Raw genomic sequence first — 26,931 nt, 5'->3', positions numbered from 1 at the left:
CCAATGGCAGGTGCCCCCAAGGGAATGAAAAGACCGGTTATCATCAAGTGATCCATGCCCTGCCACCTAATCCCAGCTTCTGGCAAACAGAGGCTAGGGACACCATTCCTGCCTATCCTGGCTAATAGCCACTGATGGACCTATCTTCCATGAATAAGAACAAATTTTTCAGACACATAGATGAACATAATTTGTTGGGAAATAGTCAACATGGTTTTTGCAAAAGGAAATCATGTCTCACCTTTCTACTAGAATTCTTTGAGGGGGGTTGTAGACATGTGGACTCACCCCTGCAGCGCTTCCTGCTGGTCTCTTTTCAGCTTGAAAAAGAGGCGACTAAGGGGGGATATGATAGATGTTTATAAAATCATGAGTGGTATAGAAAAAGTAAATAAGGAAGTGTTATTTACTCCTTCTCATAATACAAGAACAAGGGGCCATCAAATGAAATTAATAGGTAGCAGGTTTAAAACAAACACAAAGTATTTTTTCATGCAACACACTGTCAACCTCTGGAACTCCTTGCCAGAGGGTGTTCTGAAGGCTATTAGCCAGGATGGGCAGGAATGGTGTCTCTAGCCTCTGTTTGCCAGAAGCTGGCATTGGGTGACAGGGCATGGATCACTTGATGATAACCGGTCTGTTCATTCTCTTTGGGGCACCTGCCATTGGCTACTGTCAGAGGACAGGCTACTGGGCTTGATGGACCTTTGGTGTGACCCAGTATGGCTGTTCTTATGTTTTTTTTATAGTATATGGCTCACATATCATGGTTTGAGCACATCATAGAAGAAGCCAGTTTCTCCAGCATTCTCCTATCCTGGCTTTAATCCTATTTACATAATCCTTGCCACTTCTAGCAGAGATTTTAAATTGTTCCCTATCTGTTCTCCTATGGAATGCCTCAGACTCTCTCGGGGATGTCTAATTTTTTTGGTGGTTTCCCATTTGACATTCAGCTCTATTCTCCCTATCCCTTTGTCTCCCATTGACATTCTTTCTTTAGGTAAAAAAGTTCTCCTTATTGAATTTTTCTGCCTTTGTTCATTTTCTTAATTCCGAAAACATAGCTCCCAAGGCTAGAAATTTCAGAAATGTTTTATCTTGAAAATTATCTACTCCCTGTCCTCTGCCACATCTCCTTGTCATCACCTCTGGTTCAGTACCATAATTTCTTTTTACTCAGTTGTGCTTCTTGAAAAAATTCTCATTTGGCCTTAATGATTTTCTATTATGACTTCTTCAGTTAACTCTTCTATGATCTTCCTGCAGCCTTACTCTGTTTCATAGAGTCCAGAATTTTACAGTGAGGTTTCCTGCTTCCTCCAGGAAATGGGACCATATCAACATATCCTTTATAATCTTCACTGACTTAACTATACATCCATCTCCAAACTGAGTTCAAAACTGTCCTCTTGTATTTCTGGCTGCTTTGTGGACCTGTTGCTTCTTATCCCACATGTGCGGAAACTCTCCTCCTCTCTCTCCCTCCCCTATGACTTTTGATTTTTGGGACTGTTCTTTCATTTTTGCTGTTCCATCTGTCTTGATTACCTTTACATTTTCCTTCTTGAGTCATTCCTTTTCTTTAAATCTCACCTTTAAACTCTTTTCCCTTTTTGTTATAATTTTCACTCTCTGTACAGCATTTTGTGATACTCTGCATGAAAAATGCTGTATTAAAATACATTGTATTGTAATTTTCGATTGAATAACATTACTTATAATTTTGTGCACTGGAAAAGGTTAATTTCTTATAAATATAGTTTTCTGCTGCTGTACTTAAATTAACTCAGTATAGAAAATAGCTAAAAATCACTGACTTCTTTTGTTTTCTGAATGTCTCAATCCATTACTTCAATATGCAGTACACAGCACTACACAGATTTACAGTGTGACTACAGTTAGAAAAAAAGACTTTAAACATTACAGCTTTGACATTCCATATTTATTCTCCTTCAGTAACTTCCATATCAAATCTCTTCCGTTTACAAGTCAGTGTAAAGCACCCGCAGATGTTCAGATTCGGATCAGTCTTTTCTATGGAGATAATATTTTTTTATTTCCAAAGAATGTCAGAAGAAAAACACTGTGTTTCTCTCTCAATTTACTACCAAACTATCTTAACTACAGTATTATTGTGCAAGGTTCTTGAAGAGATTTAATTAACAGCGTTCTTTGCTTCTTGCTACTTTAAATTCTTTGGATTAAGGATTCTTCAAACCTCTGGAAAAAAAATCTGCTGCAGCTAAGCTGTTTAATGCAGTAACTAATACTCTGTTAATTGTCCGAACAGATTACTTACTTTAATGACTTAATTTTGCCTTTAAGAGTTCCCAGGATAATGACAATGTGGAAAAGGAAAAATATGAATCTTGAAAATGAGTTTGAGTTAAGTGATTCAATTAAAGATATTACAGATATGAACTTGTAGTCCATGTGCACCTAAAATTCCCATTTACTACTTCTATGAATCCTTTCAAAAATGATCATTGCAAGTTTCCTGTGCCACCTCTGACTCGTATATTTACATACTATGCACTATTTGGGTCTGTATTTTTCTCTTCATCTTAGACTGTACGTTCCTTTGGGCAAGGGCAATTTAAGTGCCAAGCGTACTTTTGGTACTCAAAACCAGATATCAGCAATAATGAATATAAAGGGCCATAGGACTAGAAGACATTTTTATCTTTGGACATAAATCTAAATGATCCAGCCTTGTCAGATTTCCCCTCCACCCCCCATGGGCCACTGCTACTTATAGGAAAACTATCAGATGTGGGTTAAAGATACTGAAGCTCTTCTAAGGGATTTGCTATAAATTATAACTGATTCAAGATGTGGCGGGAGGGAGATAGGAAGGCTACAAACTCCTCTTGGAAATATGAGGATGGTGGAGGTCTTTCTGACTGGCTCATCGGACCCATCTACATTCAATCTGTTATTGACCTCTCAGTCTAAACCAAGAGTTGTGGGAAGGCCGAGTTGGTGGCAGCAGCAGGAGGACTGATAGATCTTACTTCCTTAGGTGGAGATTTTCAGGAAGGAGACATCTGTCTAGCCTATTTGGAGATCTGCCCTTTGGTTCTGACTCTAAATATTGAGGTACCAAAAAAGCCAAAGGAACCCATGGCTCCATGATGATGAAGAGGTCCAGAAAGCCTCCATGAATCTATTACCTGAGTCTTAGGGCCTGGATAAAGTAGATGCTGGATTAGGAAAAGGAAGTAAGAGGATAAGACTTAATTTAATCAGGACACTCATGAACCCTGGCACTGGCCTTGAGCTATGTTCCTGATGGCAGTCCAAAGACCTAATGGCTCCCAAGAGAGGCACTTGGACCAGATTAACAAAAGGATCTCTGCTAGAATCAACCAAGGAGAAGAACACAGAACCACTCTTACTGGTACCAAAGGCGGTATGGCTGGCATTCATTTTTCATTTTGGAAGGAATAGCGTGGACATTGATGCTTGATGTCTATGGTCACAAACTGGATTATGACTTCAGTTGAGGACTAAACCACAGGAGCGGATGAAAACCTAAATAATAAACTTTTAATGCAAATTTGCCTAGTAGTAATAAACCGAACAAAACAAATAGGAAGAGAGGACAGAAAATATGATAAATTGTTATCTAAACAAAATATTTACTGATGAGTCATTAACAGATCTTTAGTGTATGTTGTATAGCAGGGGTCGGTAACCTCTGGCACTCGGCTCACCAGGGTAAGCACCCTGGCAGGCCGGGCCAGTTTGTTTACCTGCTGGATCGGCAGGTTCGGCCGATCGCAGGCCCCACTGGCTGCGGTTCACCACTCCAGGCCAATGGGGGCTGCGGGAAGTGGCACGGGCCAAGGGATGTGCTAGCCGCGGCTTCCCACCGCCCACATTGGCCTGGAGCAGTGAACAGTGGTCAGTGGGAGCCGTGATCGGCCAAACCTGCTGACGTAGCAGGTAAACAAACTGGCCTGGCCCGCCAGGGTGCTTACCCTGGCGAGCCGTGTGCCAGAGGTTGCCGACCCCTGTTATATAGTAAATGAGACTGTTGTTGAGGTACACAAATTCTAAGGCCCCAAACCTTGAAAGTGTCTTTTTAAATTTACAGGAATCTTAGTGGATTATAATATTGTGGAATGAAACATTACTAAAATGCTTTTGTACCTTGTGTGAAAACAAACCAAGGGATATATAGGACCTGGTTCAGAAAAGCACTTAGTCACATGCTTACCTTTAATCATGAATGTTGTCTCACTGACTTCACTGGAACTAGTTTAAAGTTAGATGTATCATTAAGTACCTTACTGAATCATGGTGTAAGGGTGCAACATGGAAGATAGAGACATGAGTGTACACTCAAAATGGATTAAAATTTTTTTATGAAATGCAGTGAAAGAAAGTTGGATCCATCCTAATGACATAATTTAGGGAAATATGTGAGTGTTCAGAAAATAGCCCCCAGTACTATTTTAAAGTTTATTTTGTTTAAGTTCTGCCTTGTAGAAAGTCAACAAAGCAGTTTGAATAGGATGCTATTATGGATTATGACATAGAAATCAAGAAGAAGGGTATCATTGAGCAAAGAGTTCCATTAAACAGCTGTGATAAGAACACCTGCTGTAACTCATGTGTGGCTAACCTACTGATCAGAATTGTCTTTCAAGTTAATACTCAAGTTTTACAGTGGATGTTAGTATATTGTTGTCCAGCATGATTTATAGAAAATGTTTCATCCAGTTATATTTAATCTCCTGCCTTCCAGAAATCATTATGTATACTTTGTTACAAAATGAGAATTTTTTGTTAGTAAATGATAAACCCCATGATTTATAGAATTGCGTAGATTATTCTCAAGAGTTTTTATGCATAAGGATTGAATTATAGGCATTTAGCTAGAAAATTATGCCTCAGACAAGGTGGGTGACAATTAGGAGACGGTTTGTCTGTCTTAAAAGCTAGTAAGTGATCTTTGAGGAACAACCATACCTGTTGGTCTGTCTACTTTAATTTAACAATCTCTGAAGCTATATAGTATGCTTTCCAGAGCCATAATGTGAAGAATTTTTGCGTTCTGGATGCCTGATGATACAGCAGATAATGCATTTGCCTTTCATGGCTGGAAACCTCAGAGCTAAATTAGATTACAGGTAAAATGAGTTTACTGTGTGTGTATAGTTCCTCAAGGATGGCCAGAAACAACATGGCATGACTGTCAGTGCTTTAGGTAACCCAACAGAGGCCAAAGCTGAGCTATGTAGGTACCTTAGAAATTGGCAGTGTCAGTTACTGAAGATAACACAGCACTTTAATGCTCTGTGGCTGGTTACAGTGTGTCCTGAAGTTGCCGCTCAGGTACTGAAGTTCAGCAATGTATATTATTAAAGTAATGCTTAGTTCAACCACTTTTTTCTTCCTTCAAACAATTGGCAAGTGAAACACAGTAGCAATGTTTCTCTTTCCTTTTAAAGTGTGTGTGTCGGGGTGGGAATATTAGAGTAATGTGTTCAGTCCCATTACTATTGCATTTGCTAGGGCTGATTTGTTATGTTAATCAGCACTCCTTTGTTTAGATGACATCATAAATTTCTCTGGAAAACCTTCAGATTATCAGACGGTATTTAAAAATATTTCGTAGTCTAGTGGGCCAAAGAAAAATTATTTGAATGAGGGACATGTGCAAATACTGCAAGAAAGGCAGTATTATCTGCGTAGAAAGGCAAAGGTGACAGCAGAGTGGTTCAGTAATAATCGGATAAGCTATCATTACTTATTTTTGTGACTACAGTGTATATAAAACAGAAGTTTCTACATGTTAGAAACTTAAAAAAATGCTCTAATCAGTAAGTGCTTAGGGAGCAGAACAGCTTGGAACTGCATATCAGCTTCTCTGTCAAAACCATTTATGGTATTTTAACTTTTCATTCTATTTTAACCATCAGAGACTTAATGAAGCCGAAAATGAACATTTAAATTGGGGAGCACTGAGTGTCCTTATCCTCAAAGTCCAATAATTTTAATAGTCACTGGATTCCTGGACACTGAGATGTGGAAGGTTTTATTCTGCCATTTTAGTATTGGGAAGGGACCACATAGGAGAGAGTACTGTAACTGAAACACAACACTAGCCCAGGTAGACTTTTCTAATGCTCCCCATTCTACCTGCTTTGCGTTTTTCCCCCTCCTTCTTTGGTCTTCCTCCCCTGAGTGTGTTCATACTTTCTCCCCCTGTTTTGCTGCTGCATAATACTCCATTTGAACTGGTAGCAAAAACAGAACGAGTAAAAATCCTGATATGTAGAATGTTCCATGTTCTGCTTCAAAGTGAGAGAGATTTATTGCTTTCTTTCTGCTTGCTATTAGCCCAGGTGGTACTGAGCAAAATATAAGCAGAAAACAGAACAAGCTGAGTGTGTGTCTGTATGTGGTGCAGTGGGAAATTATTTTGAATTTCCCTTTGCTCAAGAGGAGGAAAACTGGTATTTCATGGTCTCTTTCCAGGATGGAAGATTCTGTAAAGATAATATGGAATGCACTCAGCAGCTTCAAAATACGTCTGTACTGTATTTTGTCCTACACGTTTGAAAGATGCAAACACTAATATGAGAGTGGATTTGATTAGGTTGAAAATAGAACTGTAATGTGATGCAATAAAGAGATGGGAATAGTTAGGGGAAAATATCAGGAAAAGGAAAAACTTCCTGTGACCCGTCAATGCTGAATGGTCTTTTAAGGGAAAGCTGTATAAGTGAGTCATTTAACAGTGAACTGGAGAAAGCACTAGAAAGCATTTTCTGAATATCATCATTCACTTTTAGAGAGTGAACTAGATAACCTAATTGGTCTTTTTCATCTCTGACAAAACTCTTATTGATTTCAATGGGCTCAGAAGCTGTTTCAGGGTCTATATGAAAATCAGGCCTGCATCTCTGTGCAGATTGTTTAATAATAAACAAAGTAGTAAATACTAGCTTTCCCTCCTTTAAAAAAAAAATCAGCTACAAATTAGTTATTCAAGTATGAGCAGCAAAGAATCCTGTGGCACCTTATAGACTAACAGACGTTTTGGAGCATGAGCTTTCGGATGCATGCATCCGACGAAGTGGGTATTCACCCACGAAAGCTCATGCTCCAAAACGTCTGTTTGTCTGTAAGGTGCCACAGGATTCTTTGCTGCTTTTACAGATCCAGACTAACAAGGCTACCCCTCTGATACTTTATTCAAGTATGGTAGCCCGGTAGTCACTACAATGTGATGTACATGTGGCATGGTTTGTTGAGATACTCAAGATTTTTGTTTTTGTTTCCATTGCATATCTACTGGAATTTTGTCAATTTCTGTTGGTCAAATTCATTATCATATTTTTCCATAAAAACAAAAATCTAACAATTTGTAGAAGCCAGCCTTGGGCTTGGGAAGTATCATCTTTGCATCCAAGCCGCTTTTTACAAAAAGTTCTAAGATTTTATTATTCACATTGTTAGTTGCCACATACAGAAGGTTCTTGTGCCAGCAAAACAGATTGTATGGTCATGGCCAGGGATTTTACACTTGAAAGCAGCTTTTTTCCTTCTTTTGAGAGACTTCATTTTGCTGTAAAATTTGGACCAATAAATTGCGCAAATGTAATTACCAGGATTCCATGATGCACATTGAGTAAATCAGAATGTTGAGCATTCTGTAAAACTGTTCTAGTCAAACTAGAATGAGAGCCAAGAAAAGCAGACTTTGGAGAGGGTCATTCAGCTCTTTGGAAAGCAGTTGTTTATTGGTAAAATAGGGCCAAATTGTACTAAATAACATATGTAAACTGGCTTCTGAGGACTGCTTCCCTCCCCTCCTGCCTTGTTGGGAAAATAAGTCTGAAGGAGTGGTCAGAGTGCCTAATGGGAGACCCAGGTTTGTGTTGCCGTGTAAAAGGTGATCTTGTGTGGATAAGAGACTGACCTCAAGAATACCTTGGGTAGGGATTATAAACTCACTCTTCAATCAGTAATTGTCTCCAGAAACCGAAGAGAGAGCTGTTCTAAGTGACCACTGCTAGGCAATTAGCACAATGTAAAGGGGACAGAGAGTTGATTGGTGTGTTTAGAATTCTGCTGTGTCTGACATTCCACTTTAATCACTGATTTTAATCATACCCCAAAACTTTTAACCCTTTGAGATTCATCTACCAAGACAAGGAGTCTAAAAATACTTAAAGCGATTTTGCTTATACTTTTATCTTCCTTTCCTGATGTTTTATGTTTGTGTTTTTTTAGTCAGCTATGGACATGTGTGGGACAAAAGGATCATTCCACTCTGATGGTTCATCTGTTCCTACTGCTTAGGCTTCATCTGACATGTTAATTCATTGTTTCACATTCTAGGCATGTTTACAACAATATAGTGATGTCAAATCAGAGGGAGCAAATATTTATTTTTAAACATCCATAAGCTGAAATTAAACTGACCTGTGAAAGTCAGGTGAATTAACTCATGGGAGTTTTAAAACATCATCTTCCTTTGAACAGCTTCAAAAGTGAATATTGTCCTTGATTTGTCCTTCGGATGTTCCCACTGAAAGATTTCCCTGAGACCTATTTATAGTGAGAAATACAGGGATTCTTTAGTTTAAGAATCATTTAAAGCTTTTGATGAAATTGTTAAGAATTGTTCATTCTTGTGAGCAAGATAAAATGCCAGCTGAGGGTCAATTACTGCCCTCAATCTTTGTATGACAATCCCATTGACGACAAGGGACAACATAGATCAAGGGCATAGCCTGGCACTAAAATTGTAGATGATAGTGCTAGTTACTATCATTCTAGTTCTACTTCTTCACACCATAGACATCAAGAGCAGTTCAGTATATTATGCTGTTACTGTTACTTTGCTAATTTGATGCTAATTTTAACAGACAATGAATATTCTGATTTAAAGGAAACCACTGAAGAATTTTCACTCTTTTGAGGTTACAGTGTGGATACAAAATTCGTGTCAGAATACCCTCCTAAATTAAACAGCCTCTGTCGCATTAAAAACAATATACATTTCCCCTGCCTACTGAAATTACTGACCTGAGAGCAAAATTGAGGCTGCATTTGAGGGGATTGGAGATGCACAGAAAATATTGTTCTTGGTTTACAATTTTATATAGCAATATCTGCAAATTAGTTTCAGCAGACATTTCCTAGTGGATACTATTTTAAAAATAAAGGGCTCGTTCCTCAGCTGCTGTACATTGGCTTAATCAATGATACTCTTCTGATTTTCACCAGCTAAGGGTCTGGTCCCAAATCTGGAAGAGAAGATTGTTTAAAAAAAAAACCCAAAAATCTATAACCCTAAAAGCAGAAAAGTTTGTTTTAGATTTTGTCATGTTTGTGTTTTTGTTTCTTCTACTCAGTTGTTTTTGTCATATTCTGATTTTAATGCCTGAGCTAAATTCAGAACTTTTTGTACTGATTTTATATCATGCAATCCTATTGGTTTAAATGAAGTTTAACAGAGCGTGAACAAGTGTAGAGTTTGGCCCTAAATCTCCAGGTAAGAATCTGCTCCTAAACTGACATTCTACGCTTCATCCACACATAGAACTCAGATTGATGCTAATGAGATTTCTGTATGTTGAACATATAAAATATTCCTCTTAGTTTATCAACTTTATTTTCAAGGCTGCTTTATTTCAAGTAGATGAATGACAGAAAGGAAATAGCTATTTTGGTGTTCCCTTATAAATTTTTCTTTTTGGGAATGTCCACTGCATGTAGTTACGAAACTAACAACTCTTTCTGTCCTCGTCTCCTCCCCTCCCTTGCCAAATTCAGCACCTAAAAATGTTAGCTATGTTGGCGTTCTCACTCTCTTTCATATGTAGCTTCACTTAAATTTAAAAATCACCTTATTACAGGTTCTTTAAGACTCTTGTCTGAAGATCTCTGTTAAAAAGAAGTAAAAAAACAGAGCATTTAATATTACGAGTCTCTAGTTACTCTCTCTCCTATTTTCTCCTCCTGTGCATTTGGCTATTGAAGAGTGTGCAAAGAACTGGTGCAGGCAGGAAATGAGTTGGATAATATGGCAGTGATGCCAGAACCAGCAGTATAATAAAGGTCAAACATAGAGAGAGAGATTCACTCTTTGTTGGATAGGAAGGAAGTGAGGGCATTGCCTGGACTGCAACTGTAAAATTCCCCTGTCTAAGAAATGCTGCTTCATACTCATTCAGCTACATTATGAGCAAGCTGAAGGTTCTTGGAATATGTTTACACTGCAGTGTAAACTAGGATTCAAACTCCGGCTCAAGCCTAACCCCTCCCTCTTCCATCTACACACAAATCATGCTAACCAAGGTCTCATACTCAGGGTCCCAGGACCCAACTGGGGATGGAGGATCTAAGCCTGAGTCAAGTTGGGGTCCAAACCCTATTGCCTTTCAGGGAAAATGCAGCCCCACCTGACTCATGCTCTGGACATCCGCCAAAAGTATCCCATAAGCTCATGGGGTGATTTTCTTTGTCGTCTGGACAGTCAGGTTTGGTGGACAGTCAGGTTTCTCCACACTGTACCATGAACAAAGGGTTAGAGTGGCCACATTTTGTGAGGGCACTAGGAAATCTGGAATATGGGTGGTTGGACTCGGACCTGCATAATGCAGCATTGGAGCTCCAGGTTAGGACCCAGAGTTTAACTATTCCTAACTTGAGGTTACAAACGAATGTAGATGCTCAAGCCCCACCTTAACAAACGTAGAATCTGCAAACTCAAGTTCTACTAACCATGGGCTCACATTGCAGTGTGGACATACCTTAGTGGTCTTCAAGCATACTCCATGCATGCTCACTGCAGTCACTGTAAATGTGATGACTACAATTCTACATGGATTTAACTTTAAGCATGTAAGGAGTCCTCCAGTAAATAAACAATAAACACTCTGATTTGGGGGAATCTGTTTTGTACAATTCATGAATTTTGTGAGAGGTTGTGAACTCATTTTTTGTGCCTTGACCAAGCTGCAAACTCAATTTTAAAGGTGCAGCCTTTTGTCTTCTCTGTTGTCCTTTTACCTCCATGTTGACTAGTGTTCCAAATGGTTATGATACAGGGCTGACAAAAGAGGGTTATTAAATCTCGATGGCCCTTCATTCAAATACAAACATGCTAAACAATAGACTGGCTTCCATTCAAGAGTGCTGGTTCATCATAAGAGGTCACCTGGCAAAGAAGTCTCATGGTAAAGGTCTGGGATCACCTGAGCAGGCTTATCCTCTAGACAGAGGGACTGGAAAGGTACAAAAGGCAGGAGCTGATCTGTTCATGGTCTTCAGCCATTTTCACCAACTCAAGCAGATGGAAGCTGCTGCAGGAGTCCGATGTGGCAGGGAGGAACCCTGCCTTGAATTCAAATGGTCCCTCAAAGGAAGAGTGAGGTAGAGTCAGGGGCATTGCATTCAGAATGTTTTGTTGTCTTTATATATACTCTTGTGTATTTCTTGTGCTTAAATAAAGAACAATGGCATCTTAGAATCCTGTGCAAAGTCTATTGTATGCATTTTATATCTTATGCTTAATGCGTGCTCCTTTGAAGAGTTAACCTGCAGACCAGAACACACACATGGCTGGAATTCTTGGAGCTGGTGTGTTTTGAGCTGGGTCAGCCCTAGTAATGGGCAAAACTGAGGCTTCTGCTTTCAGAAGGGGGTGCTCAGTAGAGGATCTGCACCCTGAGATTGTACCCTTAGACAGGGTTCAGACTCGGGAGGTTTAAAACTGTTTGATCCACTCCCAGTAGTCTGGTGAGTGGCCAAGATGGGGTACTTGACTGGATCTGTCACAGACTGACTCTGTTTAGGTGTGGAGGAAAAATATAATGTAAAATGTTTCATGATAGCTGTAAAAACTCCCATTGACTTAAGTTAGCTTTGGATCAGGCCACAAGTCAACAAAATATGTTTCTCGATTTCCTACAGTTTAAGATTAACATTTCCTTCTTGTGTGTCTTGCTTCCAACTAATTCTTCCTCATCAGTGTCATCATAGAGTATGAGACATTCATAATGGTGGGTTACCATGAGACTGTCACTTAATTCTTTAGATTTTACCTACTCAATAAAAGTTCATTTTGTCATAACTGCAGTTGTTTCAAGTTGCTCCTTAATTTCCTTCTTAGAAACTTAAATCTATATTAAAAAACAGAGATTTGTTACTCGCGACATACTACTTTTTGTTTTTCTTCTCCATGTGTATAAAATTCTGCATCTAAAGACAATGACCTTAAGAAGCCTTTAGGCTAATTCTGTGGTTTAAGTTCTTTGTTTGCCCTTCATTTGCTTTTTAGCCTTCAGCTCTTTGGGAGGCCAAAATGAGCTCTCTTCCGTTATGAATGCCAAAGATGTTCCAGGCACTTGCCAATAGTACTTAGTGCAATGTATTAATCCCTATGTTCTTTGTGCACGAGTAGAAACCTAAGAGTTACAAACAAGGTGTGTGCTGCTCCACAAGGGAATCCTATTGAAAGGCCAGAGAAGCAGTCAGTGTCTTGCTTGCAGCATATAAAGTTCTATAAACCAAATAATCCTTTTTCAAGCAGCAACGTGCAGAAGGGGGGAAACTAAGTTTGACACTTTTTTGCCTCAGTTAGTGGTGGGTTGGCACAACAGTCACAGGCACAAACTTGAAGCAAAGAATGGTCCCTATCATTTTTGTAGAGCTCAGATATTTACAAGGAATCCTTGAACTAGCCCTAATGATCCCAGGGCTGCTTTCCCTTTCTCATGATGTTGTGGAGCCTTCTCCTGCCTCTTGCAGCACAGCTTGCTCAGTCTCCCCTCCAGTGTCTCCTCGGCTGTGCATTAAACCCCCACAGGGATACAAAGTGCATGGAGTTTATGATGCTCTGAGCAACATAAACTTCAGAGGTGATTTCTGTGGGATTCAAAGAGGAGCATGCAATCTAGAGCAGCTGCTCTCTGGCTCCACTGCCTTACATGTAGCTGTGCCATCTCAAAATCCCATAACTTGCCAAATGAATGTTGTAACTGTCTTTGCTAGAGGCAAGGATCAGCATTTGGCCAGAAGTCAGAGTTCAGAACAGAGTAATTGGCATTGTTTGTTTGATTCCAGTCCTCACCTCCCCAACCTTCAGTGCTTTGTCTCCGTGGGAGCTAAAGTACAGTTGCCACTAAATAGAATCCTCCATAGCCCCACAATGTAGGGATGTCTTACCACCTCTTCAGCTGCTGGTGGGGTGCTTATGCAGAAATAAACAATGTGCAAACAAGGTTTTGCCCTTGTTTGTTTGTGTTTTATTTTTTGTGAGGCATTTCAAATATGTTCCAGCTGCTTTGTGTGACATTTAAAAGTGCAGAAGCTTTACTATCCTTTCTAATGCAGACTATTGGTTACACTTCAGAACACCCTTAACCTGACGAGGCCTTTGTTTGGCCTTGGTTCTGGTCTATGGCAAACTGAAAGTGTAAGGCAATAAAAGTTGTAGTTGTAAATTCACTTATTGCCCATGCGTAGTCAGGTGTCTGTATTTTGTACCAGCTGGACCCATTCCAGGTTAAATTTTTGGTACACTCACTGAACTCACCCTTTCAAATCCGGATACTAGTAATTCAGTTTTGGGGATAGTAATGCTTCTGTGAACCATAAGATACATAATTACCCCCAGGACTAGTGGCTCATCAAAACAGTGAAGATAGTTATAAAGTGTTCTAGAGAGAATAACAAATATCAATAATTATTTAAAAAAACAAAAAACCCAAGAACCAAAGTGTATAGTATAGTTAATTTACACAGCACTTTATATTCAGACTTTACTGTATTATTGTGCAGCCAGAGCATGTCATACTGTACAAGACATGGAAGGAGACTCAATTCCTGCCTCACAAAGCTTAGTCTTAGTAGAATCTTGCAATTTAACTATGGATTTGTAAACAACAAACAGCATTTAAAAAGAGTTAAGTTCAAAACATCTTTTAATGAAGCTGCACTGGCATCCCAAAGTAATGTTTACCAAAAAAAAAAAGGCTCCCCTTTAAAAAAAAAAAAAAAAACCCTAAGCATTACACTGAAAAATTAAAGCATGAGGCAGGTAACCTTTATTGCAGGAGAATGAAGTGGAACATGTATGATGAGCTTATGTCATATGAGTAAATAGTTCAGTTATTTCACATGCCCATATTACAGAAATAATTCATAGGTGAGAGTAAAGCAGAAAGGCCTAAGTAAATGAGAGGATGCAAATAGTGTACAATCATTGTTTAATCTGTTAATAGTTTACAATAAAATTAGTTTATATTCATGCCAAACAGTATATTTTAAAGTGATATTATAGTATTGGGTATCCAGGGCAGAAAGGTCGCACTGCTCTTATATTTATATTTTGATTGCTGACATTTAGGATATATCATGGTCCCTAATTAAATTCTAGCCTGGATTTGAGTCAAATAAGTCTTGTGTTAAATCTTAAAAACACAACTTGGGTACTTTAGGAGTAAAAGGTGAAGTGGCATAAAAAGACAATAATGGAACTTGTGTTTAGTCTAAGGCAGTGTAAGTTATTTATAAAATGTGTTTAATTATTAAAAATTAAAAATCTGTAGGTGGAAGGAGAGTCTAAGGCTGGAAGGGACCACTGCATCATCTAGTCTGACCTCTTGTATATCACAGGCCACCACCACCAACAAACTAAATCCAATAACTACAGCTCTCAAGAGACTAAACTGTTATGTGTCACAGGCAGAGAATAAGAGGGACTGAGATGCACCAATACACGTGGCCCCTGCAATGGCAGGGAATTGACTAAATGGGATACACTAAGGTAATCCTGGCAAGTGACCCACAGCTTCACTCTGCAAAGGAAGGTGACCGCCCCCCACAGCTCTCCACCAATCTGACCAGGGGAAAATTCCTCCTTGAACACACATATGGAGGTCAATTAGATCCTGGGCCCCTGAGCAAGAGCCAGCCAGCCATGAGAGAGAGAGAGAATGCTCAGTGTGGCTTCAAAGCCCTGGCCCTCCCTGTCCAATGCCCAATCTCCAGTTGTGGCCATCTGTGATGCTTCAGAGGAAGGAGAACAAGCCAAGCCAAAACAAAATAGCTCTAGGAAGAATGTGGGGAGAGAATACTTTCCTGACCCCTGCAGGGGGGTGGCTGAACTCCTGAAGCATGAGCTTTAATAACATAAGACAAGCCATAAGGGAGCCCCAGTGCTGCTGCCCTGCCTCCTACCATCACAAGATCCCTGTCAGATAATTCCACTTAGACATTTCTCTAGCTCTTTCTTAAAACTAATGTTTTCCTCCTCCCACTCCCTGCCAACTCATAATTGAAGGCTGTTACAGACTCTCACTCAGAAGAAGGTTTATAATCATCAAACTTCCATCCTGAATTTGTTCAGGGCCAGTTTACTCATTTCTTCTTGTGCCAACGTTGTTCCCTAACTTAAATAGCTCTTCAGCCTTCCTAGTATTTACTCCCCTAATATATTTATAGAGAGCAATCATATCTCCTCTCAGCCACCTTTTTGTTTAGGCTAAACAAGCCAAGCTCTTCCATTCTCCTATCATAAGATAGGCCCTCCATTCCTCTGATCATCCTAGTAGTTCTCTGCACCTGTTCCAGTTTGGATTCACCTTTCTAGCGCATAAATGACCAGAATTGTATGCAGTATTCCAGATGAGGTTTTACCAGTGCCATTTACAGTAGCATTAATACATGTCTATCACTACTGGAAATGCCTTGCCTGATACATCTTAGGATTGCATTTGCCTTTTTCACAGCTGCACCACTCTGGTGGCTCATAATGATCCTGTGATCGACAAGCTCACCCAGGTCTTCCTCCTCCTTGTCACTTTCAACTGATGAGATCCCAGTTTGTAGCAGAAATTCTTATTAAAGCACACGTGCATGACCTTGCGCTTTGTACTATTGAATTTCATCCCATTTCTGTTACTCTAGTCTTCAAGGTCATACAGCTCTTCTTGTATAATATTCTAGTGATCCTCTGCATTGAAAATGCCTCCCAACATTGTATCCTCAGCAAGTTTCACTAGAACACTCCTACATTTTGTGCCAAGGCCATTAATAAAAATATTAAATAATATGGGTCTCAAGACTGATCCTTGAGGAACTCCACTAGTAACTTCCCTCCAGTCCCATAGCACAACATATTGTCTTTTCCAGTTTTTAGCCAGTTCTTCAGCCACCTTAAAATTCTTATATTAATCCCCATCTTCTCTAGTTTAATAATTTCTGAAGTGGTATGATGTCAAATGCTTTACTGAAGTCCAAGTATATTAGATCTACTGTGTTTCCCTTATCTAAAAGATCAGTTATTTTCTCAAAGAAGGAAATCGGGTTAGTCTGGCATGATCTGTTTTGGTTGCATTACTTCCCCGTTACCATTTACCTCCCTTAATTTCATTATTCTTTTCTTCACAGTTTGTTCTAAAGCCTTGCATGCTACCGAGGTTAGATCACTTCCTTAAATATAGGTCTGTTGTTATCTATTCTTCAGCCACCCCACTCCCCCTAAACAGATAGATACATGGATTCATGAAACATTCTTGCTACCAGACTAGCAATCTCGTGCCAATTTTTTCAGCATTCTGTGATGGGAAATTATTCACTTATGCCGAGTTGAGCTCATTAAGCTCTCTAAGTCTCAGATCTCAGATGTGGTAATTTCCATTTCTATACACTCATTCTCCTGTGAAGCCAGGCATGGAGATTTCGAGAGTGTCTCCCAATCTTCTCACCTCATCTCCCAGTTTTAATGCTCTTCTTATCAATCAGTTGTTCATTATTAAATTCCCTAATATAAAACATCTTGTTTCCTATGCACAACTGAAACAGTGTAATACCCATGACAGTGGAAAAATTAATTATTACCTCTACTGTTGCCTTGTCAGTGATGTTAAGTTTGAAATCTTTCTTACTTATTTTTCTTTTAAAGTGAAATGGTATAATGATGCTGTCCTAGGTAGTCGGTAAGAACCTGATTAGCAGACTCTGACTTCCCCTTATATGTGAAACTTTTCAACTTTAACACTTCCACGTACAGATGACAGACTTTTCTTATTAGTCCCAGTGGGTTTTGTGTGTGGAAATTCCAGAGTAATTCCGAGTGCTATGACCTCACAGAATCATAGAATATCAGGGTTGGAAGGGACCTCAGGAGGTCATCTAGTCCAACTCCCTGCTCAAAGCAGGACCAAGCCCCAGACAGATTTTTGCCCCAGATCCCTAAATGGATTTGAACTCTCAACCCTGGGTTTAGCAGGCCAGTGCTGTGCAGGTTGGTGTAGTGTTTCCCCATTTACAACACTTGAGGGTTGAGGATCTAGAATGTCATATTCCTGTGCATATTGTGATAGACCCAGGCCAGTTGCGTACAACAAAGTAGTAGAAGGCAGATATACCGGCCACTGGATTAGCAGTTTTCTGTTTCCTGAGTGATGGGCTGCTTCAGGCTAATGAGAACACCTGACTCCAATTAACCTGCAAAGAGTCAGGTGAGGCCATTAAGGTAATGTGAACACCTGACTCTAAGGCCTTTATGATACTATAAAAGGGCTCACTCCAGTCAGGCTGAAGAGAGCTAGGGAGCCAGAGGAGAGGAAGTGCGGTTGAAGGATTGGTTAATGAAGACACCCTCAAACCATCAGTAAGGGAGTCCTAAGGTAAGGGTGAAGAAGGGAGAAGCAGGAGAGCTGTGGGGAAGTGGCCCAGAGAAATGTAGCAACTCTGGCAGTGAAAGGTTGGCTGCCAACAGCTGCTACCATTAGGGTCCTGGGTTGGAACCCGGGTAGAGGGCGGGCCTGGGTTCCCTCCAAACTGCCACTAGTGGGAGGGGAAGAACAAGAGTCTAAATTGTTCTGAAATAAGCCCCTACGGACAACCAGGGGCGGCTCCCGGCACCAACACACCAAACGCGTGCCTGGGGCAGCAAGCTGCAGGAGGCGGTGTGCCGGTCGCCGTGAGGGCGGCAGTCAGGCTGCATTCGGCGGCATGCCTGCGGGAGGTCTGCTAGTCCCGCGGCTTTGGCGGCAATTTGGCGGTGGTACGCCGAATGTGCAAGACCGCCGTGCTTGGGGTGGCAAAATACATAGAGCCTCCCCTGGGGACAACAGAGACTGTGGGAGTTCTCTCACCAACCTCCTTGCAGCCTATGATGAAAAGGGCTCAGTAGACTGTAACCCTGGCCCTAGAGAGAGAACGGCTACTTAGAGGGTCACAGTGAGCCACTGAGGCTAGCATAAACTGCCCAGAAGTTCAGGTCCCACGGAGACAAGGTCAGAGCTCTGCCACAATATCTATTTGCTCTACAGCCATTATAAACACATACAAAACTCACCAGGATCAAAAGCTCACTAGATCTAGACCTCTCCACTTTTCCAAAATAAAACTTTTTCCTTCTTTCCAATCCCACTTTTGTGAGTATTTAGAAGGAAGAATTTCTTGTTTTTCTACACACTTTTTGTTTTGTTTGTTTTTCATGAGACTGTAATATACTGTAGTGTTCAGAAAAAGGTGGTGGTGATGGGGGAAAGGACTATGCTTACCAGGATAGCATGGCCATTACTACTGTTATTTATTTGTATTGCACTAATGTGTAGGAGCCCCAGTCATGGACCTGGGTCCCATTGTGGCAGGCACTGTATAAACACAGAACAAAATGATGGTCCCTGTCCCAGAGGACTTACAATCAATTAATTAGAAATGAACTAAATGAGTATTTTGGGTCTGTCCTACATTCTGAGTCTATGTATTGTAGCCTTAAATTGTATTTTACTTATGTTAGAGGATGGCAGATTGCAAGTGAGCAGGTTAATAAAAACATCTCTATTATTAATCATCAGACTATCATTTGATCTTAATTAACAGTCACACCTTTAATTGCAGGTTTTTAGAATGGCTGTCCTCACAATACATGCAGCTCTACTGGTATATTGATCTTCAAACAGGATTTAAGAGATTCCTGTGGAGTCTCTCAATCTGTTCTTTCACTTCAGTGTATTATTTCATCTGTATGATGGAAGTTCAGTGCAATCTGCCAAATTAGGTTCAAGCCTGCTGAATTTTTACACCTATCTGTGTCAGTACTGCCTGCATTGCCCATAGTTTGTTGTGTGATACTGGAGTTTCATGTGTCATGACAGAGTTAGGCAGTTCTTCTCTTTAACCAGTTGATTAGTATCTTGGGAGCAGATCGTTAGCTGGTGTACATTGACATAGCTCCATTATCTATTATAAATTACATCATTTGAAGATATGCCCCCTTGTAATTATTTTTGCATATTCTAATCTAGGGGGTTCTCAAAATTCATTGCACCATGATCCCCTTCTGACAACAAAAATTGCTACATGATCCCAGGAGGGGGGACTGAAGCCTGAGCCCACCCGAGCCCTGCTGCCCTGGTGGGAGGGGGGTAAAAGCCAAAGCCCCACTGTCTGGGGTGGGGGAAAGAGAGCCAAAGCCCAAGGACTTAAACCCCTAGCCCCAGCAAGTCTAAGCCAGCCCTGGTGACACCATTAAAACTGGGTTGTGATGCACTTTGGGGTCCCAATCCACAGTTTGAGAACCACTGTTCTAATCCATCTTCAAGAAATAATAGGCTATGGTAGGTTCCTTCTCCCCTTAAAGTCAATGGTAAAACTCTGACTTCCATGGAGTAGGAACAGACCTTAGGTAACCGCTTCACTGAAGCACATGATTTCAGGAGGAAAAACTACACAAAACCTTTGAATTGTGTTTTCAGGCCCTGTGATTACGGGTTTGCTTTTTTGTTTTGTTTTTTTTCTGACCAGAGATCAGTACATTTAGTTTAAAAGAATAAATCTTTCCCATAAGATTTTTTTATTTAAAAAAAGTATCCAGGAACAGCTTTGGTATTATCGTTTATTATTTTATTGAGTGCCAAAATGTGCTAGGTGCCTCACATATATAGAATTAGACAAATCCCTGCCTCAAAGAGTTTAGGATCTAAATAGAAAATTGAAAAGGCTTGAACAATGGAAAAGGGTAGAACAAAAGAAACAACAGACATCATAGAATATCACGGTTGGAAGGGACCTGAGGAGGTCATCTAGTCCAACCCCCTGCTCAAAGCAGGACCAACCCCAACTAAATCATCCCAGCCAGAGCTTTGTCAAGCCTGACCTTAAAAACCTCTAAGGAAGGAGATTCCACTACCTCCCCAGGTAACCCATTCCAGTGCTTCACCACCCTCCTAGTGAAAAAGTTTTTTCCTAAATATCCAACCTAAACCTCCCCCACTGCAACTTGAGACCATTACTCCTTGTGGTGTCATCTGGAACCACTGAGGACAGTCTAGATCCATCCTCTTTGGAACCCCCTTTCAGGTAATTGAAAGCAGCTATCAAATCCCCCCCCCCCCTCATTCTTGTTCTGCAGACTAAACAATCCCAGTTCCCTCAGCCTCTCCTCATAAGTCATGTGGTCCACCCCCCTAATAATTTTTGTTGCCCTCCGCTGGACTCTCTCCAATTTATCCACATCCTTCTTGTAGTGTGGGGCCCAAAACTGGACACAGTACTCCAGATGAGGCCTCACCAATGTTGAATAGAGGGGAATGATCACGTCTCTCGATCTGCTGGCAATGCCCCTGCTTATACAGTCCAAAATGCCGTTAGCCTTCTTGGCAACAAGGGCACACTGTCTACTAATATCCAGCTTCTCGTCCTCTGTAATCCCTAGGTCCTTTTCTGCAGAACTGCTGCCTAGCCATTCAGCTCCTAGTCTGTAGCAGTGCATGGGATTCTTCTGTCCTAAGTGCAGAACTCTGCACTTGTCCTTGTTGAACCTCATCAGATTTCTTTTGGCCCAATCCTCTAATTTGTCTAGGTCCCTCTGTATGCTATCCCTACTTTCCAGCATATCTACCGCTCCTCTCAGTTTAGTGTCATCTGCAAACTTGCTGAGGGTGCAGTCCATGCCATCCTCCAGATCAGTAATGACGATATTGAACAAAACTGGCCCCAGACCAACCCTTGGGGCACTCCACTTGATACTGGCTGCCAACTAGACATGGAGCCATTGATCACTACCCATTGAGCCCGACGCTGTAGCCAGCTTTCTATCCACCTTATAGTCCATTCATCCAGTCCATACTTCTTTAACTTGCTAGCAAGAATACTGTGAGAGACTGTAGCAAAAGCACACAACATACTAGCAAAATGACTAAAGCCAAGGGTGAGGCATGTCTTGTTAGTGCCATGATTTTTCCTTTCTCCAGTTGCTTTCTATTTTATGTCCTCTTGCTATCTGCCCCTGGTCAGCCATCTCCTCCTAACCATTGCCTTCTGTCCTCCCCAATCAAATGCTTGGGGGAGGACAGAAGGCAATGGTTGTCTTCGTTATCATGCATAGTCTTGGGACTGAATATGATGTGACTAAAACAGGATCTAGCCATCAATAGTCCAAAGGGCATAGAGTATTTAACAGTACCAGTGTGGGATTTCCTACAGATGGGAGTAGGGCTCTTATAGCTGCTTGATTTTTTTTTCACAAAAGTTAATAGTTGCAGCTGCATTTAATCAACATAAAATTTGTGATACCTTTGTTTGCATGCTGGGTAGTCAAAACTGACTTTTTCCATCTCATTCAATCTGAAATTTAGGATAGTCTCTGGAGGTTAGATTACCTGGTTTGTCAATTTCTGGATGATTTTAGTCCACCTGTCTCAGTATGCATTTCATTCTGTCTTAGAATATTTGTTATTTGAAGAACTCTATTTGACACTGTTAATAGGCATCTTTTTCCATTTTCAGAATGTATTACTAAGGTTCATGTAACAATAGGTCAGATTTGATCACTTCGACCAGATAAACTGCTTCATTACTGCATCTGATGACTTAATGCTTTGATTGTGTCTCCTGTGCTAGTTCAAACAGCAACTTTTTTCCTAATTTTTTCTAACAGGTTGGCCATTGTGATAAAGTAGTATCTGTCTGGTGCTTGTTCATTTTTAGACTTCTGAGCTAAACTTTCAAGAAAGGAATGCCTCTTCCAGACATGGATAAACTGTCTATTACTGTGACTGGCGCTTACACTGAATGGGAACCCTTCTTACACTCCATCTGTCATTATACTTACACATTCTAGTTATCTAACTAGAAACATGTTTCATATCAGCATATTTGAAGAGGCTGGAAACTAAGTGTAAATGAGTTGTTCTCTGGTTTCTAGCTGATAGATTGTAATGAGTGTAATGTGCTTTTCTGATTGCAAACAGTGTTCAATGAAGCCTGTGGGCACAACAAATAATTAATAATAATAATGAAGAATGGATGAATTGCTTAATTAAAGGCATTAAGGCATTTGTCAGGCCCTAAGGCATATTAGTTATGGCATCTGCTTTTGGCAAGAAATTCTGATTTGCCACATCCTCCTGTGCTTCATCTGGTTAATCTTTGCATTCTTTCAGGATAAAACATGAAGGGCCCTCTTACATCTTCAGACTGGATATATCTCCTACTTCCTTCCTGTCCATCACTTTCTCTCACAACCTGTTAAATTAATTCTGTGTAAATGGTGGAGTTTATGAATAGCAGAGATCAGCTTTAAGTCTCACTCTCACCAGGAAATTGGCTGTTGTTTGCCTAGTCTCCTTACTTCCTGTTTCTAGTGCAGTGCTTACAGTGATCATAATCTGGAAGCAACAACTTTGAGTGGTACACTGCAAATGCTGTATTGCCAATCAACCTGCTGTGTTTTTTAATTTTTGTTTTCCTGGCTGGAGTTGCTAACCTTCACTATCCCTGATGTGCCTTGCATCTAGGAGTCTCATACAAGGATTTAAAAAAAATAATTGATTTCTTATTAATAGAACTGATAGAAAAATATGAAGAATGTATCACCAAAATATGTCATTTCCCTCTACTTTCACCCATAAAACATTTAATGAAAATTGCCCAACAGTTCTACCAGTTAAAGACCATAGACTTGATCCTGCAAAATTTAAATGAGCTCATAACTTAACTCATATGAGTAATCCCATTTAAACCTATGCAAGTAAAAGTATACACGTTTAAGTGTTTGTAGGATCGAGTCCCAAATTCTCAGCTCCTTTTAAAGCTATATAGTATTTATATGGGGTGTGCTTGGTGAGAGATTTCTCTTTTGAAAGAGAAAAATGTCCTTGATCTATTTTACAGTACTCCAAGTTTTTGTGTTGTGTTTTGAGAGTGGCAAGTCACAACCCAACCTTATTGCTGGCCAGGTAGTCTTTCAAACTTGAGAGCTTTCCATTGAGAACAGCCTATCCGTGTGTTCCGTACCCTGAGAGTTCTTGCTGGGCTTTATCAATTGCATCTTACTGATGTAAGCATTTAATACATCTTGTGGTAAAAAGCACTTTTATCAGCACTTTCTAAGTCTCCTGTGATTAGGTCAACTTGGCAAAATTATATGGTCACCTTAATCTATTCAGATTCCATCTTTGGCTCCAGTATGATCCTGTGGAGCTTTCAAATCTTTTCTGTGATGTGGATAAGGAGAATGCCTTGCATTAGCTGGCACCTGACTTATGGTTATGGGGAGATAGCTTTTGTTGATTATACAGCTCGCTATGACTTTTGGCTGACCCTGAAGTGGACAAAAAAAATCACCATTCTCAGATATATCTCTTTTGTATTTTTTCTTACATATAGTCTTGCTGACAGCAGCCCATTATTTTAAAAGCACCAAACTGTGCTTTTTCTGCTATAAGTTAAATTGCACAACAGTTATTTGAACTGGTGGATTGATCTTATTGTAACTCTTCAACTTCTGCAGTCTGATTCAGGACAGATCTGTGTTTTTTGAACATTTATTCTAAGGAATGGTGGTGTTCTGATGCAGTGATGATAGAATCTCTATGCTGAACTGAATCAGAGAAAATTTCTGGTATTATATTAAAATGCCTAAATATAACTATATTTGTGTGCGCTCACTTAGAATGGAGAGATGAATGATATCATGAGAATCGAGGCAATGGTGAATTACACAGTGATGATATAAGCATAAAGTAGAGAGTGCTATTCTTCTTGAATTAGATTAATACTTTAGTAAGAAAATTGAACCTTTGTAGTTGAACCCTTAAACTGAACACACAGTTCCTTTCAGCCCAATTCTAGGGTTTGGGTTTTGGTTTTTGTTTCAAAATCTTAACCTTAATCAGCTTCTGCTTTATAGTCAGTGGACAGCTCAGCCCATTATCTTTGCACCATTCAACCTGTCAGATTTCATTAGCTTGCCATGTACAGAGAACTCCCTCTACAACCAATTGCTTGTTAATTCATCTACAACAAACTCTGAGGGATTTTCTTAAAAAGCCATTTTAGGCAAAGTAGTTGATTTATACTTCCTTTGGCACCACTTAGCCAAAGGTTCAACAAACATCAGATTTTTACAGCTCACCAGAGCTTTATAAGATTTTTTGCTGCTTGAGATTTTGAAGATAATCTGTTGGCAGTGCTTTTGGCAGTAGTTACCATGTTAAAAATGTTCACTTTAATAATATTGAATGGAACACTCCTTGGAACTTTTTTCCCCCATAGGGCAGTTGTCTTCATTAAAGTACATTAGAAATAATATGTTGCAGCTTCTTTTAGTTTCAGCATCTAGTGACAGAAGTTATTGATGCACATAGAGTATATTTATGTTGGATTGTCACAAGGCATTGAAACTTGCTTCTACAGGTATATAATTTTTTTTGGTAAGTTTTACATATCACTGTGAGACTGCCTATATTGCAATTATTGAGAGTCTCTTAAGGAGAAAACTAGCTGTCAGACTGAAAAGCTGATCATATCCATTCCCTTATTAGAATTATGAATCTTTCAAGTAGGTGTTACTGTAGTACAAATAATGAATAGTAATAACTGGCTGAATATGCTGATTATCTTTCGCAACATGCTTTTCTCATTGTTGGCTCTTTCCATTTGGCAAAGATAGTATCCATTTGGCAGCTCTCTGCTGCATTTCTGTTCCTTCCAGCTGGTAAATATTCCTGTTAAGTTTTCTTTTTCCTTATCACAGAGGTAATGGCAAATCCTCACAACAGTGCATGCTTGAGTGACTGGGTAGATAATGAAGGGATTGTCAGTGGTGATGGAGAAGGAGGCAGAGGTGAGAGTTTAGCAGGAAAGATGTTTGTTTTTTTCTCAAATTTGATTTTATGGAGCTGTAAGAAATCCTTGAAGGTGATATAAGAGCAACAAGTAGAGATAGGAGTCTGTCCAGAGGGCAAAGCGGTAATGAGGAGAGAAAGATTTGAGAGTAATTAGCGCAGAGCTGATGAGAGTGGAAGTGGATTAGGCCACCAGAGAGCTAGTGTAGACAAGGAAAAAGGAGGGAACTAAGGATAGACTGACTGGGAAATTCAAGTGCAGAGTAAGAGGAAGGAGGAATGTAAAGGTAATGATGGAGCAGTACCAAGGTAGGTGGAGAGCAAGCAAAGAACAGTCACAGATGCCTAAGGAAAAGAGGGGTCTCCACAACATCAAATACAGGGGAGTGATTGTGAAGAATGAATATGGAGAGGAGATTTTGAAAGGAAGAGTTATGAGTAACTTCAAGGGCAGTTTAGGTTGCATGGAGAGAATCAAGGAGAGCACTAGAGGAAATTAAGCTGAGACTCTGGAAGTAGGCATCTTATTCATAGAGCTTGGAGAAAAGGGAAGTAGGGGATGGGTCGAGTAAAGGTTTTATTAGGATAGGAATAACAGCATATGTAAGTGCAGAAGGGAAGAAGCAAAAAAAGAGAGAGAATTTAGAAGCCATGGAATGAATAACTGAGAGTGCAAGGGAAGACAGGGAACATGGGAAGAAAGAGAAGGAAAATAAATGGAAAGGGAACAGGATTTAAGGTGCTAAATGCATGAGTGTAGATAAGAGAAGTAGGATCAAAGGAATGAGACTGCATCAGATAAGAGTTGGAATGCTTGTCCAGTGGTACTGAATGAAGAAAGGACAACTGTATGCTGGGAGAAAGTATATGGTGGAGGACTTAGTCCAATAGATGCTTTTGTGAAAGCAGTCAGAAAGTGAGATATATGAATTCTATTATTAACAACCACAGGTGGTTATCTTCTACAAAATTCTGAATGCAAATTTAGGTTGTGGCCCTTTTCAAAACTTAACCCATTGAAATCAAATATTTTCCATACTTTACTCCTTATTTTTTAATAAAATACAGTACTTTACCCTTTCAAATATGTTAAACTCAGCATTAAAGCCTACATCAACATTAGTCAGATTTCATTAGCTTGCCATGTACAGAGAACTCCCTCTACAACCAATTAGTCTTCCATTTTGTATTCTTTAGAACACAAAGGTAACAGGAAGAAAAGAGGAAAGGGTAAGGTTTATGATAACCTAGTTGGGAGGGTGGTATCATCCTTTTATTCATTCATACTGAAAATGATCTCTGCCACTGCTGTTACTTGAAACCCTGCAGAGCTAATTCAAGTCTTTTCATTATGAAACAGGTGTTGGGCAGGGATGGTGTCCCTAGCTTCTGTATGAAATAAGAAGCTAGGCTCTTAATTTTCATTTGATGGCACTTTTCCTAAATCCCTTGCTTCTTTACGTTTGCTCCATATGATACATTCAACCTGGGATCAGTAAAAATGTTTGTTTTTGAAGTAACACACAATGGTTTGGATGTATTCAGCAGTAAAATAAAATAAAAATAACATTCATTAGTCTCCTTTTTAGTAAATAGTCCATGTGTACCTGTTTTGCTGTTTGTGTTGGTTTGTTGTTCGTTGGGGTCAGGTGGGAAAGCAAGGCTTAACTGCAGTAGAAACAGTGATGCACACTCTTCGTCATTCAAAGCAGATAATATTGTATATACTGAAAACAATTCTCCCATCAGCTGTGAAGATTAATAGAAATTATAATTAACCATTGCCAGTTTTAGAGTGCAGGCATAAATA

At 39.9% G+C, this 26,931-nt stretch overlaps 1 protein-coding gene and 1 long non-coding RNA gene across 7 annotated transcripts in view; one reads left to right on the top strand and one right to left on the bottom strand.

Annotated features, from left to right (window-relative positions):
* Nucleotides 1-26,931, top strand: part of MTNR1A (melatonin receptor 1A) — a 97,798-nt gene that overhangs the window by 22,477 nt on the left and 48,390 nt on the right. The window lies entirely within an intron of this gene.
* LOC120406654 lies at nucleotides 1,947-17,071 on the bottom strand. 6 transcript variants are annotated; one of them, XR_005599448.1, is made up of 5 exons: nucleotides 16,879-17,071; nucleotides 11,192-11,389; nucleotides 9,878-9,915; nucleotides 8,449-8,574; nucleotides 1,947-2,040 (listed from the first exon to the last, which is right to left on the bottom strand). It is a non-coding gene; the product is annotated as an uncharacterized LOC120406654 (long non-coding RNA). The 6 variants fall into 6 exon arrangements; XR_005599446.1 differs by having other exon boundaries at nucleotides 11,229-11,389; XR_005599449.1 differs by lacking the exon at nucleotides 1,947-2,040 and adding an exon at nucleotides 3,415-3,540 and having other exon boundaries at nucleotides 11,229-11,389.

The sequence above is a fragment of the Mauremys reevesii genome, linkage group 5, assembly GCF_016161935.1.
Source record: "Mauremys reevesii isolate NIE-2019 linkage group 5, ASM1616193v1, whole genome shotgun sequence".
NCBI classification, from domain to species: domain Eukaryota; kingdom Metazoa; phylum Chordata; order Testudines; family Geoemydidae; genus Mauremys; species Mauremys reevesii.
The sequence above is the reverse complement of the archived record's forward strand: the minus strand, read 5'-3'. Positions and strand labels throughout refer to the sequence as shown.